The 16101-nt window shown below is 43.6% G+C and overlaps 1 protein-coding gene across 6 annotated transcripts in view; it reads left to right on the forward strand.

Moving 5' to 3' along the window:
• The window catches only part of Kat6b (lysine acetyltransferase 6B), a 172826-nt gene that overhangs the window by 138 nt on the left and 156587 nt on the right, over positions 1–16101 (forward strand). The window contains exons 1-2 of one of the 6 annotated variants that reach the window (XM_070020640.1): positions 365–452; positions 11889–11961. The gene's annotated coding sequence lies outside the window, so the exon portion shown is untranslated. Of the gene's footprint in view, positions 1–364; positions 453–1248; positions 1576–11888; positions 11962–16101 lie in introns of those variants that run through there. The other 5 variants (XM_070020638.1, XM_070020642.1, XM_070020643.1 and 2 more) reach the window with 5 other exon arrangements.

The following is a 16101-nucleotide window of genomic DNA, read 5'->3' on the forward strand; positions in this document are numbered from 1 at the left end:
CCGAACCTCAGTCCCAGACTCGGCGGGCACACTCGCCGCCCCCCAAACGGCCCAGGCGTCCCCATCCTCCCGTGGACACTGGCATCCCCGCCCTCCCCAGAGGGCGGTGAGCGGAGCCCCCCGGGGCGGAGGCAGGTACCCCCGGGGCGGAGACTGGGGCGGGCGGGGTCCGGGCTGCGCCCCTGGCCGGGCCAGGCGGGCTAGCGGGCGGCGCGGGGGGAGCGGGGCTGGGCGGCGCTGCCTCGGGCTCTGTGCGCTGCAGCCCGGAGCCGAGAAGGAGGAGGAGGCGGAGGAGGAGAAGGAGGCGGCGGCGGTGGGTCCCGGGCGGGGGGAGCGCGGCGCTGCGGACCCGGGCGGCTGGCAAAGGACGAGGCGGAGGCTGAGGAAGGCAGCGGGGAGACCCGGGCTGCAGCAACAAAGGGCAGCGAGCGATTGGCCGGGATGCTGGAGAGGTTAGCCGGGGATCGGGGTGGCCCGAGGCAGCGGCGAACGGTGCACGTGCTTGCAGACACGGGCGAGTGTGGAGCCGGGGGGTGCACGCCCGGCGGGCAGGGGTTTGCTCCCCCTCGGCATGGGATGGCGAGGAGGCTGCAGCGACAGTCTTCTGCCTGCACCTGGCCTGGGGCTTGCAGGGTAGGGGTGTGTGTGTTCGGGGGGGGGGGGGGAAGGATGCGAGCCAGGGGGCGGGCGAGTAGTCGCCCGGGACGGGACGGGAGAGAGGGTGGAGGAGGGGGCGGGATGGAACGCTCCGGGCGGCGCGCCCGTCCGCGCGCTCCGCCGCGGGAGCTGGCGACTGAGAACCTCGAATTTTAACTTCGCGTGCCCGCCCGCGCGTGCCCGCCCGCGCCCACCCCTAAATCCTGCGGCCGCCGCCAGCGATCAGCTCTCACACAAACTTTAGCTGCGGGCTAGGGGCTTTGGGGTTGAGTGGGGGAAGGGTGAGGGAAAAAGACTCCTGATTGGCGTTGCGCGCAGCCAATGAGGCCGAGCGTCTCTTCTGCCTGTAGACCCAATCCATTTCTGAAGGTAGAAGGGGCGGGTAGGTGGAAGTAGAGGTGGCGCGGTGTCTGGGAAGGAGAAAAAGGCCTGGACCAATAGGTGCCCGGAAGGGGCGGGCTCAGCGGTCTGTTGATTGGTACTGGCAGTGGAACCTCCCCCGGGGTGGTGCCGGAGGGGGGGGAATGATGGGTCGAGAGGTGTTCCTATGTGGAGGCGAGATGACCGGCAGGAACTTACCCCAATGGGCTGCAGAGTGGTTAGTGAGCGGGTGACGGACAGCCCTGTGGGCCAACGGGTGGCTTTAAGTGTCCGCAGTCTCGTCCAATGGAGCAGCGCTGGGGCGGGGCCGTGGCTCGGGTTTAATGAGACTCCATTGGGCTGTAATCAGTGTCATGTCGGATTCATGTCAACGACAACAACAGGGGGACACAAAATGGCGGCGGCTTAGCTCCTACCCCTGGCGGCGGCGGCAGCGGTGGCGGAGGCGGCGGTACCTCCTCCAGGCGGCAGCTGCGGTTTCTTTCTCAGGCAGCGGCAGCGCCCCCGGCAGGCGTGGTGGTGGTGGCGCGCGTCCAGGTCTGTCACCCACCTCGCGCGTTCCCAGGGGGAGGAGACTGAGCGAGAGGGGGAAGACGGGGGAGGGGGGCAGGCTTGGGGGCTGCGACGCCCCTCCCACAGGCCTCTGCGCAGGGGTCACCGCGGGGCCACTCGGGGTCAGGCTGCCCCCGAGCGTGACGGTAGGGGGCGGGGGAAAAGGGAGGAGGAACAGGCCCCGCCCCTCCTCTGGGCCTCCAGGGCAGGGGCGGGGTTTTGATGGTGAGAGGGCGGGGCTAAGTCGCGATGGGGGCGGGGCCTGAGGAGGCGGGAGGCGGGTGCTGGGAGGGGATTTCTGAGTAGGAGAGACCTGGTAGGTGCTTGGAGGGGGGCAGCGAAGGTGCAAGATTCTCTAGGGGTAGATGGGAGGGGGAACTGGAGGTGTGGAAACAGGTGTCGAAGGGGTACCAGTGAAGGATGCAATTTTGGAGGGATAGGAAAGGAGACAAGGCAGGTGATGAAGATGTAGGAGGACGAGATTGCAGTTATATGAGGACAGACTAAGGAAGAATTTGGGTGTGGTGGACACGAGTAGAGTTGAGAGAAAGAAAGCATTGCAGAGTAGGGATTGGATGAGTATACATCGGTGTGGCAGGTACAGTTGCTGTGATGGCAAAGAGGTATCAAGGTGAATTCTCATACTGGGATAGGAATGAGACTTGCCAGCCCAGGGATATATGAGGCATTAAGAAAACAAACAAACATGGAAGCATGGTATGGTTATGCTTGGAAGAATTTCTGAAGGAGAATACTCAGATAACAGAGCAGATTTAGGTGAAAGGGGCAAAGAAGAGGGCCAATCTACAGATTTTATCTGTAGCAGAAAATCATACAGGGAGAGGCGATTCAGAAGGATGGGCAAAGTTGCCGGTGTGAAGTGGGCAGGATTGGGCAACAGGTCTAGGTGGATGTAATTTGATAAACTGTGCCCAGAGCGAGGAGATGGGCCAAGAAAGGTATTAATTTGGGAGACAACCCATTTGGGTAGATAAATGGGCTAGATTTCTGGGTGACAGGAGTTCAAGTCTTGAAGGTGGGGTAGGTAGTGGGGGTACAGCTGTTGGAGGAAATCATGTAGGTTAGCTTGAGTAAAGATATTTGATAGTTTCGAATCTTCTAGTGGTACTTTGGTATGGGCAAGGCTCAGGGAATGGCGGGGAGATGACAAAATTAAGATGTAGGCCAGATTACAAATGGCCTCCCTGGCACCATGAAGGAGTTTTAAGTCTTGCAGTTTGGAGAGGGTGTTGGTGATGGTGATGCTGTTGGGAGAATGATGGAAGGGATGATACTGATCAAGATGGCACTGTACACATAAATTGATGTGTTGAATTGGAACCTCTTTGTACATCTATTTTAAAAATAGTAAAAAAGTTTAAAAGAGGGTGTTGAATATGATAGAGTATTAGTGATTATGAGAAGATAGTGTTAAAGAATTGCAGATTTGTGCTGGTGGCTCACAACTGTAATCCTAGCTATTCAGGAGACAGCTTGATACAGGCCCAGCCCACAGCTGGAAAGTTTTATCTCTTAAGTCTTTATTTATTTATTTATTTATTTTGGTCAGTCATAGGGCCTGAACTCTGTGCCTGGGCGCTGTCCCTCAGCTCTTCAGCTCAAGGCTAGCACTCTACCACTTGAGCCACAGTGTCACTTCTGAGTTTTTCTGCTTATGTGGTGCTGAGGAATCGAACCCAGAGCCTCATGCATTCAAGGCAAGCACTTTACCACTGAGCCAACTTCCCAGCCCCATCTCTTAAGTCTTAAGTGAAGGCTTTGCTCAAGTTGTAGAGTTCTAGCCTTGAGCAGAAAGCTCAGGAATAGTGCCCTGGGCCTGAGTTCTAGCCCCTAGACCAGCACTTAAAAAACAGACAGATTTGGGAACAATGAACCCAATTGTATTTGGGGTGGAGCTACCAGGAAATTCAAGATAAAGAGTATAAAGAGTTCACTCAGACTCTTCAAGCTTCAAGGATGGCCAGGAGATGGTAGTAACAAGTGGCTATTAGTTGTGCTGAGATATTGTTTCTGTGGTATTCCAGTGAAGTGTGAAGTATATTCTTGCTTTATGTTTGTTTTCTTGCTTGCTTCTGTTTTATTTATTAATTTATTTTGTCAGTCGTGGGGCTTGAACTCTGGGCTTAGGCACTGCCCCTCAGCTCTTCAGCTCAAGGCTAGTGCTCTCTCGCTTTGAACTGAAGTGCCACTTCAGTTATCTGGCCGTTGTTAATTGTGGTTAATTGGAAGTGAGAGTCTCTTGGACTTCCCTGCTTGGGATCCAAGAGCCTCAGATCTCAGCCTCCTGAGTAGCTAGAATTACAGGCCTGAGCCACTAGCTCCCAGGTTCTATAGTTTTAAAAAATTCTCCCTGTCTTACTTGTGTACTGTACATTTTCTGATAGAGCACTAAAATAAAACACTATTTGCATACTCATACTCTTTATACATATATCAAAATTAATTTGAGCTTTAATTTTTTTTTTTAGGAAGGCAAATATAATAATATTGGATGATTCTTAGCCAAGAAGCTTCTTTTTTGTTGTTGGTTGTGGTGCTTGAACTCGGCCTGGGCACTGTCCCTCAGCTCTTTATCTCAAGGCTAGTGCTCTACCACTTTGAGCCACAGTGCCATTTCCAGTTTTCGGTGGTTAGTTGGAGATAAGAGTCTCATGGACTTTCCTGCCTGGGCTGGCTTTGAACCAAGATCCTCAGATTTCAGCCTCCTGAGTAGCTAGGATGACAGGCATGAGCCACCGGGACCCAGCCCCAAGAAGCTTCTAATAGAGGTTGATTAAAGGTTGGGAAGGTGGCTCAGTCAGTGGTAGAGCGCTTGCCTTTCATGCATGAGGCCCTGGGTTCGATTCCTCAACACCACATAAGCAAAAAGAAAAAAGCTGGAAGTGGTGCTGTGGCTCAAGTGGTAGAGCACTAGCCTTGAGCTGAAGAGCTGAGGGACAGAGTTCAGGCCCCATGACCGGACACCCCCTCCCCCCCCCAAAAAAAAAGTTGGGAAGGCAAAGTAATTTTTTTTAAAAGAGACATAAGAAGGTTATTTACGTGTGTGTGTGCGCGTGTGTGTGCGTGTGCGTGCGTGTGCGTGCGTGCTGGTCCTAGGGATTAAATTCAGCCTGAGTGTTGTCAGCACTTTTACCATTTGAACCACAGCTCCAATCCTGGCTTTTTGGTGGTTAATTGGAGATAAGAATCTCTAGAAAGATTTTCCTGTCTAGGCTGGCTTCTAACCACGATCATCACATTAACCTCCTGAGTAGCTAGGATTATAGATGAGCCACAGGTGCCCTGCTCTGAGGAAGATTGTAACATTAAAGGGAAACTTGGGGGCCAGAGGGTAACTGGCTGATGGTGATGAGATGGTGTGAACGGAAGTTTTTGTATACTGATTGGACCTGCACCTTTGAGTAGAGGAGATAGTATGTCATTGCTGTGACACTATATGTTTATTTTCTGTAACTACTTGTGAAAATAAGTTGGAAACTGTCAAATGTATGGCATAATGTGAATGGAAGGTAGAGGATATTTAATGTGCTTTATTAAAATAGCTGTTTTTTGACTTTCCTATATCAATTAGAAAAAGACAACTAAGTGATCTGGTTCTCTACTTCTTTAGTTTTCTGCAATATGCCTTTGTTTTTCCATGTGCATAGACACTCCTGAATTTACATCTAGAGAAAAAATTGTTTTATACAAGTAAGTGTATGTGTGATCATTTCCAAAGCACCTTATACAGTGGTTCCCCCCCCCCCCACCTCCTCCATAATAGTGGTTCTCTAGTAAACCTGAGTATGAAAATCCACCTTTAGGCCAGGCACCACTGGCTCACACCTGTCATCCTAGCTACTCAGGAGGCTGAGATCTGAGGATCGTGGCTCAAAGACAGCTTGGGCAGGAAAGTCCATGAAACTCTTATCTCCAATAAACCACCAGAAAACCAAAAGTGCCACTGTGGCTTAAGTGATAGAGTGCTCGCCTTGAGCTGAAGAGCTCAGGGACTGTACCTAGGTTCAGAGTTCAAGCCCCATGACTAACAAAAGAAAAAAAAAAAAAAGAAAAAAAATCCACCATTATCTTTGTGTGTCATCTATTCTAGCAGTTGCTGGATATTTTAGTTATTTCTTTTTTTTTTTTTTTTTTTTGTCGGTCGTGGGGCTTGAACTCTGGGCCTGGGCGCTGTCCCTCAGCTCTTCAGCTCAAGGCGAGTGCTCTACCACTTGAGCTACAGCGCCACTTCCGGTTTTCTGGTGGTTTATTGGAGATAGGAGTCTCACGGTCTTTTCCTGCCCGGGCTGGCTTTGAACCGCGATCCTCAGATCTCAGCCTCCTGAGTAGCTAGGATTACAGGCGTGAGCCACCAGCACCCGGCTATTTTAGTTATTTCTGATTGGGTTCATAGTGAAAAAAGCTACTTTGAGCAATCCCATACATGTCATCTGGTGCCCATGTGTACAACTTTCCCTAAAGTATACATCTGAGAATGGAATTGTTGGTTCATAGTCATGGTGACCATCTATCCCATCTTATTCTGTTGTCTCAATGTAATTGCAGTACTTTTAAGTTGTCAAAAGTATCTGGATTTGGATGATGAATTATATGATCATCTTAGTCATGTGCTTGTCTTTACTACTGAGCTTCCAAAGTGAAATACCAGGTTATATTCCTTCTAGCAGTAAGAGAGTTCCCATTGCTTCTTGTTCTAATTCTCTGGCTTATTAGCTTTTTAAAATTTAGACGATTTAGGGGCTGGGAAGATGGCTCAGTGGTAGAGCGCTTGCCTTGCATGCCTGAGGCCTGGGTTCGATTCCTCAGCACCACATAAAGCAAAAAGAAGAAAGCTGGAAGTGGCACTGTGGCTCAAGTGGTAGAGCGCTAGCCTTGAGCTGAAGAGCTGAGGGACAGCGCCTAGGCCCAGAGTTCAGGCCCCATGACTGGACCCAAAAAAAAAAAATTTTAGCCGATTTAATACATTTTGCCTTTACCCAATTAGTAATCAGGTTGAACAGCTTTTCATGTATTTATTACCCATTTGGACTCACTCATTTGTAAAAGTCCTGTTCAAGAACATTCTCTCCCCACTTCCACTTATTTAATTGGGCTTTGGGGTTTTTATTGCTATTTAGAAGTTTTTTTATTTACTGTGAATACAAGTCCTTTGTCCTGTGTATATGTTGCAAATACCTTCTTCTGTTCTGTGGTTTGCCTTTATGGTGTCTTTAATGAACAGAAGTTCTTAATTTTAATGGAGTCAAATTTATTGGTCTTTCCTTATGGTTAGTGCTTTTTGTGTCTTATTGTAGAGACGTTTTCTACCCTTAGGTCAAGAAGATACTCCTATATAGTATTCTTTCCTCAAAGCTTTATTGACCTTAAAAAGATGTATAACTGAGTAAAATACATTTTCCTGGCCCTCAACCTCACAGTTACAAATCTATTGTACCTTTTCTTCAATTTATTCTATTCTGTGTCTTGAAGTTTTACTTTTCTGCAACTACAGCTAAAAGCCAGGTGCTGACTTTCGTCTCTTAGGAGAAAATGGTCATATAGACAGAAGTTCAGTCAGATTAGATTTTACAGGTCTCCAGCTGACAGTATTACCCTTTTTCCTTTTATTAGCTAGCATTTTATTGTGTTCCTAATATGTGTCTGCCACCATCCTTGTTTTTTTCATATTTGTTATTGCAATGATTCTTTTTAAGAGTTCTGTAAAAAAGGATTGTATTCTCATTTTTATAGATGAAAAAAATTGAGAGTTAAATTGATTTAATGCGTGTCCAACATTCCAAAATTTAGTGGGATATGTCTCAGCACATTACACCTACTTATTGAGTAAGATTTCTGAATCCTGGTTTTCGATAATATCACAATCAAAGACTATAGCCTGATTTAAAATTGTTTTTACTTTTACTGTTGTAGTGCTGAGAGTTGAAGCCTCTTTCATGCTAGTTTAAGTGCTCTATCACTGAGCTATATACTGCTAGCCCCAACTTACTCTGTCCTCGCTCTCTTTGGGACATGGTCCCACTGTATAACTAGAATGTCCTGCAATTCAGGAATCCTCTTGGCTCAGCCTACTGAGTGCTGGGATTATGGATATGCAACACCATGCCATGCCTTGTACTCATCAGCCTTACTTTTAAAGTAACATGCACCAGTTAAAGCATACGAAAGTATATACTGTGAAACTGGAAAAAACATTGTTAAAATAAGTAGTGTCCAGTAGACTTTAGATGTATGGGTGATAAACCAGCTGTGCATGGTTGTGCTTGCCTATAACCTAGCACTTGGGAGGCTGAGGCAAAAGGTTGGAGAATGGAGTGCCTAAGGTTGCCTTGGCTTCATAGAAACTGGCTAAGCTAATTTGTGATTAGGGAGAAACCTAGGATTGAATAGAAAATTTTAAATGCCAAAAAACCCACACTCTACAGTTATTTGATTGTTCTTTAAGTGCAAGTGTTTAGTTATCATTATTACTAATCAGTGTACCCTGGCTCCAAAGGCCTGATGACTTAAAATGACTTTTCATCTTGTCTCTAAGATCCTCTGTTTTACAAGGGATCAAATTTCCTGTGAGGTTCCTAACAATGTGATTAAATTTTAGAGACTGAAACTATTGAGCACTTAAATGCAGGAATAACTATGCAAACCTAATTCATGGGTTTCATCCGGAGTTTTGGGACATGTCTCTACTAATTTATGGTGATGATGTTGAAACTAATCTTTGCTAGGGATTATGGAAGCCATAATAGTTTATTGATGGTTCAGTTATTGTTTGTTGAAGCAGATTTACACAATTATAGTTTAATGACATAACAAGAATATTGTCAACTAGGAGAGCATGACATGAAAAATTAAACTTCCAATTAATATAATATGTATTAGTTGAAATGCTAATTTTCATGGTGATTTAGCCTCTTAGAAATCCTTGGAACACATTATTAGCTTATGAATTGAAAACTATGTTAATGAGTAGTGGGAAAGAACTTAATATTACTCTAAAAAGATGGAGAATTAAATATTCAGTCCAACTAACATTTATTGAGTGCCTGAATTAGACTCATAAATACAAGTCTTCATCATATGTAGCCTAGGATGGCATTGACTTGTCATCCTCCTTAGCTACCCAGTTCTGGGATTACAGGTAAGAGTTAACACATCCAGCTTGTTACTTATTTTTTAAATTAACACCTACTCCATTATTTCTGAAGGTAAAATTCATATAACACAAAATGAATAATTTTAAAGTGAACAATTTGCTGGGGACATGGCTCAAGTGGCTAGCAAGCACAGGGCTTCAGTTCTAACCTCTACTGCCAAAACCCCAAAATCAAAAGAATGTCAATAAGGCAAGCAATTCAATGGTATTCAATACATTCACAGTTATCTGACCATGGCCTCTCCTTTTCTTTCCTTCCTTCCCTCCTTCCTCCCCCCTAACCCCCCTGACCTTTTTTTGTTGGTCATGGGGCTTGAACTCTGAGCCCCTGTGTTATCCCTCAGTTCTTCAGCTCAAGGCTAGTGTTCTAGCACTTGAGCCATATTGCCACTTCCAGTTTTCTGAGTGGTTTATTGGAGATTACAGCCTCATGGCCTTTCCTGCCCCGGCTGGCTTTGAACCACAATCCTCAAATCTTAGCCTCCTGAGTACCTAGGATTATAGGCAAGATCCACTGGCGCCTGCCTGGAACCATGCTTTTATTTCTAGTTTTTCTTTTTCTTACCCAAAGCACTTAGAGGAGGCCTTACAGGGGGCTATGTTCAGGGAACATTATTTCTCTTTGTTTTTGTTGGTTCTTTGATTAGTGTTTATAACCAATTGATGTGTTTTGCGCCTTAAGCATTAATTTTAGAAGGAGTAGACACGTCCAGGACTTTAAAGTTTTACATATGGGTGATGTTTGATGTGAGACAGCAGATCTAAGTAAACCAAGGGTGCTATTTTCAGCTACTGTGCCTCTAGGTTGGGCTGGGTGGTGACAGAGGAAAACAAAGTCAAAGTTCCCTCCCTTAACAGTGTATATTATGTTTTAGAAGATATTGTTAAGATTTGTGCATGCTCACTCGGTTATACAATGGGCTTTGAAAAAAATCCAGGAGCTTATAAAAGAGAGCTAAAAATAATATAGTAAGTAAAACTCAGGATGACAAAAGAGTAAACTGTATTATTAATCTTTATTTTTTTTCTACCACTCTTTTTGGCACATCTATAATCTCATGACTCAAATGTTATGACATTGATTTTGAAATAACACACGGGTTTAGTAAAAGCTTAGAGGAGGCCTACATAGTACTTATGACCCAGGATATTTCGACTCTTCTTTTGCTGACATGAATATTTCTGAATAGTGTTGATGTTTATATAATTCCACTGAAGCTAAAGGCTCAATTTTGGACTAAGCATTTCTCTAGCTCTGTTTAGAATAGTATGTAATGAGTGATATAAACAGTTTTATAAGACAGTATGGTACAGCCATATAATTTGCTGATTTTTTTTAAAGCTGGAAGTAAAATTCTTTACAAACTTGAAAACAGTCATTTAATGTGATATAGCATGGAACTTCTTGAATTAATTTAGAATGATTTGCTTTATCCAACTTTAAAGTTTTTCTAGGAAAAAAGTATGAAACAGGAATAATGATTTTTGTGTTTAAGCTTGTGATTGAATGTCTGTCTATGTGTAAAACAAGTCCCAGTGCTCAGAAAGAGAGAAGTGGTATGGATAATTCTAATCAGGAAAAAAAAATAATTTCTATTTGGAATTTGAATGAATTATGCATTTTTTTCCTGTGGATTTGGCTTTCTAGTTAGATACTGCTTAGGCTAAAATGAAATTGGTTTTCAATCTATTCTCTTAGCTTATATCAATTTACAGTGGGACCAGTGGGATGTTGGAAACAAATCAGGCTAAGATTAAAAAATTTGTAGTGGATAATATACAAAGTGGATAATATACATGTGTTTAGTTGAGAATTGGCTACAGATAAGAGACTTCTGATTTTGTTCCTCTCCTAGTGTGGATTTTTTTTTAAACACTGTGATTCTGCTTGTAGAAAAGAGCTGCTGAGTTACATCTGCTTCTGCCTCATTAACTCTGTTGGTTGGTGTCAGATGAGAGCTAATTTTGAGATTAAATTGAGGAGTGGGATGTGTATGCTGGTAGCTGGGGGAAGGGAGAAGGCTATAAGGTTGGTTGTTTTGTGTTGGATCAAAATAGTTATTCACAGCTGGTTTTAAATTTATTTTTTTTGCTTTTGAAGTAAATACCACTGTGTCCCAAGATGTCACCTTTGTGAGTACGTGTTTACTATTGTGAAAATTGATAGGTCCTTCTCTTAGGTGAAGTTCTTGGTCATATCTTGGTAGTGTAGACAGTACCTAGGTGCCAGGTAGTCTTTGGGACAAATAGTGAATGCTGTCCAGGAAGGCGAAACTGATCTTAAAACAAATTTTGACTTTCCCACACTCTCCCCAAATGTTACATTTGTATAGCTATGTGAGTAATGGTGTTTTTTTTTTTTCTCATAATGGGAAACTGTGTGTGTGTGTGTGTGTGTGTGTGTGTGTGTGTGTGTGTGTGTGTGTGTGTGTGTGTGTGTGTGTGTGTGTGTGTGTGTGTGTGTGTGTGTGTGTGTGTGTGTGTGTGTGTGTGTGTGTGTGTGTGTGTGTGTGTGTGTGTGCGCGCGCGCGCGCGCCCGCATGTGCTTGAACTTGCCTGGGCACTGTCCTTGAGTTTTTTTGGTCTACCACTTGAGCCACAGCTCCACTTTCAGCTTTTTTTGTGCTTAATTGGAGATAAGAGTCTTATATAGACTGTCTTGCCTGGGCTGGCTTCCTCACATGTCAGCCTTCTGAGTAGTTAGCATTATAGGACTGAGCCACCAGCACTTGATCGGAAAATCTAATTTTCAGTGTTTTGAGAACATGTGCTCACTTGGGAAGTGCATGTACAGAAATTAAGATGATGTAGAGATTATCATGGCCTCTGAGCAAGGATGGTTGGCCTGCACATTTGTGATGTGTTCATATTTTAATGCCAATGATTTTCTGGGGAAACAATTGGGAGAAGCAGTGTGCCCACCCCCCACACTCCCAAATGAAATTACTTCTTTAGATACTTTCTTTGGTGCTGTATTTCCTGGTCACATATCCTTGAAATATATTGCCAGTTGGAGTATATGTATGGTTGTAGAGTTGTGTTTGTTATTAGTTTGTAATAGTTTTGTTGCTGAATTTAAGAGATGTCCTTATGCTCAAGTGATCATTTGATTTTTTTCTTTTGACAGATTGGCCTGAAGACCTGGACAATCTTCATTTTTGTTATGGACTGTTTTTAAAGTGTGTGGAGTTCGAGTTCCGGTATTTTCCTTTATTTTATTACATTTTTAAGTTATGTTAGTATTACTGAAATGTAATGGTAATGGATATGAACGATTATTTCAATTATGGATAGATTGTGGTAAAAGTTTGTCATGAGGACATATTTAGTGTACTTATTAGTTATGAAGTATATTTTGTTTTAATATATGCTCCTATGTAACCAAAATGCCTAAAAGCAACTTTGCAATATTGGACACTTTCCTGTGATCTCTTCTGCTTTCTGCAGTTGTGTTTTATACAGTCGAGTTAAGTTAATTGTGATTCATCTTGGATAAATGGTGAAAGATGGAATAATTACTTGGATCTAGTGAAATGTCTTCTAATGAAATTTTGCCCCAAACCATTTTACTTTGGAAAGATCAGTTTCCTGTTCTAAACTTACTGACACAGAATGATTCCTGTGTTCTGTGCTGAAATTGGTTACACTGAAAAGCCAGTGATTTCATTCCTAAGCATGCCATATTCCAAGTTTTATGAACATTTTTGTCAGTGATTTTTATAATGGCACAAAAGGCAGTGCTTATTAGATTTGCAGATGGTAGATGTGACAGAGTCAAGATTCAAAACAAATCTTTAGAAAGTTGGAAGATAGACTCAAACCAACAGGATGAATCTGTAGTAAACTTTTTTTTTTTTTTTTGGTTGGTCGTGGGGCTTGAAATCTGGGCTTGGGAGCTATCCCTCAGCTCTTCAGTTCAAGGCAAGCACTCTACCGCTTGAGCTACAGCGCCACTTCCGGTTTTCTAGTGGTTTATTAGAGATAAGAGTCTGTCTTTGAAACGTGATCCTCAGATCTCAGCCTCCTAAGTAGCTAGGATTACAGGCGTGAGCCACCGGCACCTGGCTGTAGTAAACTTTAAATCTCATCATTTAAATTTGTGTAAGGAAACAAAAGATTCCGTTTGACAGCATTTTTCAAGATTTGGCATTTTAGTTGGACTTCATGCTCAGTATGGCTAGTATGGCAGGGCTGTTGAGGGAATTTCTCTATTTCTAATTGAATAAGGTATGGAATGTCAGATTTTAAGATAGAAATTAGTTAAAAATAGTGAGCAACATATTACAGTTGGTGGGGGTCAAGGAATGAGATGTGAGTGGTTTATTAAGGTGGGGCTGAAGGAAAGTGACTTTTAATAGTTAGTGTTTTAGTTTCATTTCTGTGGAGGGGGTGGATGGTGTTATTGGGGTTTGAACTTAGGGTCTCACACGCTGTCACGTGGCCTTTTCACTTAAAGCTGGGACTGTACCGCTTGAGCCACAGCTCTACTTCTGGTTATTTGCTGGATTAATTGGAGATAAGAGTCTCATGGACTTTTCTATCCCAGCTGTTTTCAATTCATGATCTTCAGATCTCAGGCTCCTGAAGTAGCTAGGAGTACCGAAGTGAGCTACCAGCACCTGGCTTGTGATGAAAAAAAAAAGTTATTAAATAGTTGTATAAAGAGGTTACAATTCCCTAAGTTATAAGTACAGTGCTTCTTGATCAATGTCACCTCTTACATTAGTCTCTTCCATTTGTGTTTTCAAGAGTTTGAAGGCCTATCATATTGAAGGAATAGTAAATAAAAACAAATGTGATTGTTAGGACTAGAAGTCACAGGGGGGCAGCTGTGTATGTGTGCGCGTGTGTGCATGTGCATGCATGCTCACGTGCCAGTCTGAGGTTTGAACTCAGGGGCTAGGTGCTGTTTCTTAGATTTTTTGCTCAAGGCTAGCTCTATACTGCTTTAGCCACAACTCTACTTCTGGCTTTTTGGTGGTTAGTTTGGAGATAAGAGTCTCATGGACTTTTCTTCCCTGGGCTGGCTTCAAACCATGATCTTTAGATCTCAGCTTCTTGAGTAGCTATGATTAAAGGCATAAGCCACTGGTACCTGGTGGGAGGCAGGTTACCGCCCCCCTTTCCCCCATGAGCAAGAAACATATTACAAGTAGACGTGTGCAACAGTGACATGAGCTGCCTTTAAAAGTGACTAATTTTCATTAACTGCAAATGTTTTAGGTAAAGATGTGATGGCTCCTTTTTGAGGATATTGGACAATGTTTTTTTTGTTGGACAACTAAGTGTTGGACTGGATGATTTTGAAGATCTCTTTGGCCCTGGGTTTTTGAATATAAGAAGACAAAAATGAAGGGAACATATACTTCCTTGATCTGAAAAGAGGACAACTACCTCCTTAAATTGTCTCCTTCAAGCTGTTGGAACAATTGTTTTGGCCCAGTTGTTTTTCAGTAATACTGCAGAGTCTTTGTGTTCTATTCTTCATTATATATCTTGTTAAAGTTTCTAGAAATCCTAAAGGTATATTATATCCTATTAGATATACTTTATCTAAATAACCTACGTGGCAACATGATTGAAGCTTAAGTCAGTTCTAGAGGTTTCCCTGCTAGACTTTGGTAGAACTAGGATGTAGAGTTATGAAAGTGTCTCTGCAGAGGCAGAGCTGCTAGAGAAGACAGTTATGGCCCAGGCAAGAACAGTATTGGATTTGGATGCTAAAATAATGGCATTTGAGTCTTAAGCCTGAAGTTGTTACATTGAGCAAGTTTCATCTTCCTGTGAGCCTGCTTACTTTTAGAATTGTATAGAAAGATTAAATGGCAAATTTACATGTGAGCACACTGTAAACTTTAAACTATAAAAAGAGGTAAGATGTAGGTGTTATTGGAGAACAAGATTCAACCCAAGTCTGGCCCAGTTCCTAGACCCAGATTCTTTCTCTTGATGCTCTTGGCAGATTTCTTTAGTACCAGATTGGAGATGAAGAATGGACCATCTATGCTAGGACTCTCTCAGAAAGCTTTACTACTGTCCAGCTGGAATCAGATCTGTAGGAATCTCTCTTGTATTGAGATGTTTAATAGTTCCAACTTTTTGTGTGTGTGATATTTGGAATGGAATCCAGTGCCTCACTTATGCTAAGAGCAAGTGCTCTTACCACTTGAGCTACACCCAACCCTGTTTCTGTGTATTAAGGTCAACTAGAATAGTATTTATTTTAAAAGCAAAGAGTTATTATATTAGTTTCAGTCTTCCAACTAGTGGGATAGAGTATTATGGATCCTATACAGAGTAATGAGAGGATTTGGTTCATAGAAGTAGTTAAGTGGGAAATTTTCTTTTTTTTTTTTTTTGTCGGTTGTGGGGCTTGAACTCTGGGCCTGGGCGCTGTCCCTCAGCTCTTCAGCTCAAGGCGAGCGCTCTACCACTTGAGCTACAGCGCCACTTCCGGTTTTCTGGTGGTTTATTGGAGATAGGAGTCTCACGGTCTTTCCTGCCCTGGCTGGCTTTGAACCGCGATCCTCAGATCTCAGCCTCCTGAGTAGCTAGGATTACAGGCGTGAGCCACCAGCGCCCGGCGGGAAATTTTCTTATGTGTGAGACTTTGAAATATATGTAGTACCTAGCTGGAATCAGTCCTTTTTTTTTTTTTTTGTCAGTCATAGGGCTTGAACTCTGGGCCTGGGCACTGTCCCTCAGCTCTTCAGCTCAAGGTAGGTGCTCTACCACTTGAGCTACAGCACCTCTTCCAGTTTTCTAGTGGTTTATTGGAGATAAGAGTCTCACTGATGTTCCTGCCCAGGATGCTTTTGAACCATGATCTTCAGATCTCAGCCTCCTGAATAGCTAGGATTACAGGTGTGAGCCATTGGCGCCTGGCTAAGATATTCCAACTATTGACTGTTGTGATTGTGTGCAGTTATAATGCCATCATGCTTGGCTGTGAGTGTGTGTGTTTTCTTTTTCTGAGTGCTTTTTTTTCCCATCTAGGCTAGTATTCTATTACTTGAGTCACAGTTCTACTTTTGGCTTTTTGCTGGTTAATTGGAGATCATGGACTTTATTCCCTGGGCTGGCTTTGAACTACTGCCCTCAGATCTCAGCCTCTGAGTAGCTAGGATTACAGGCATGAACCACCAACATCCAGCAGATTTTTTTTGGATATTGATTTTATGTTTGCAATAAATGTAATTCAGATTATTTTCATATAATTTTATTTTAGTAAAGGTAATCCATTAGTTTTTAATCGGTCATGGGGCTTGAATTCTGGGCCTGGGTGCTGTCCCTCAGCTCTTCAGCTCAAGACGAGTGCTCTACCATTTGAGCTACAGCGC

Source organism: Dipodomys merriami, unplaced genomic scaffold (genome assembly GCF_024711535.1).
Source record: "Dipodomys merriami isolate MVZ:Mamm:240054 unplaced genomic scaffold, mDipMer1.0.p SCAF_14, whole genome shotgun sequence".
NCBI lineage: Eukaryota > Metazoa > Chordata > Mammalia > Rodentia > Heteromyidae > Dipodomys > Dipodomys merriami.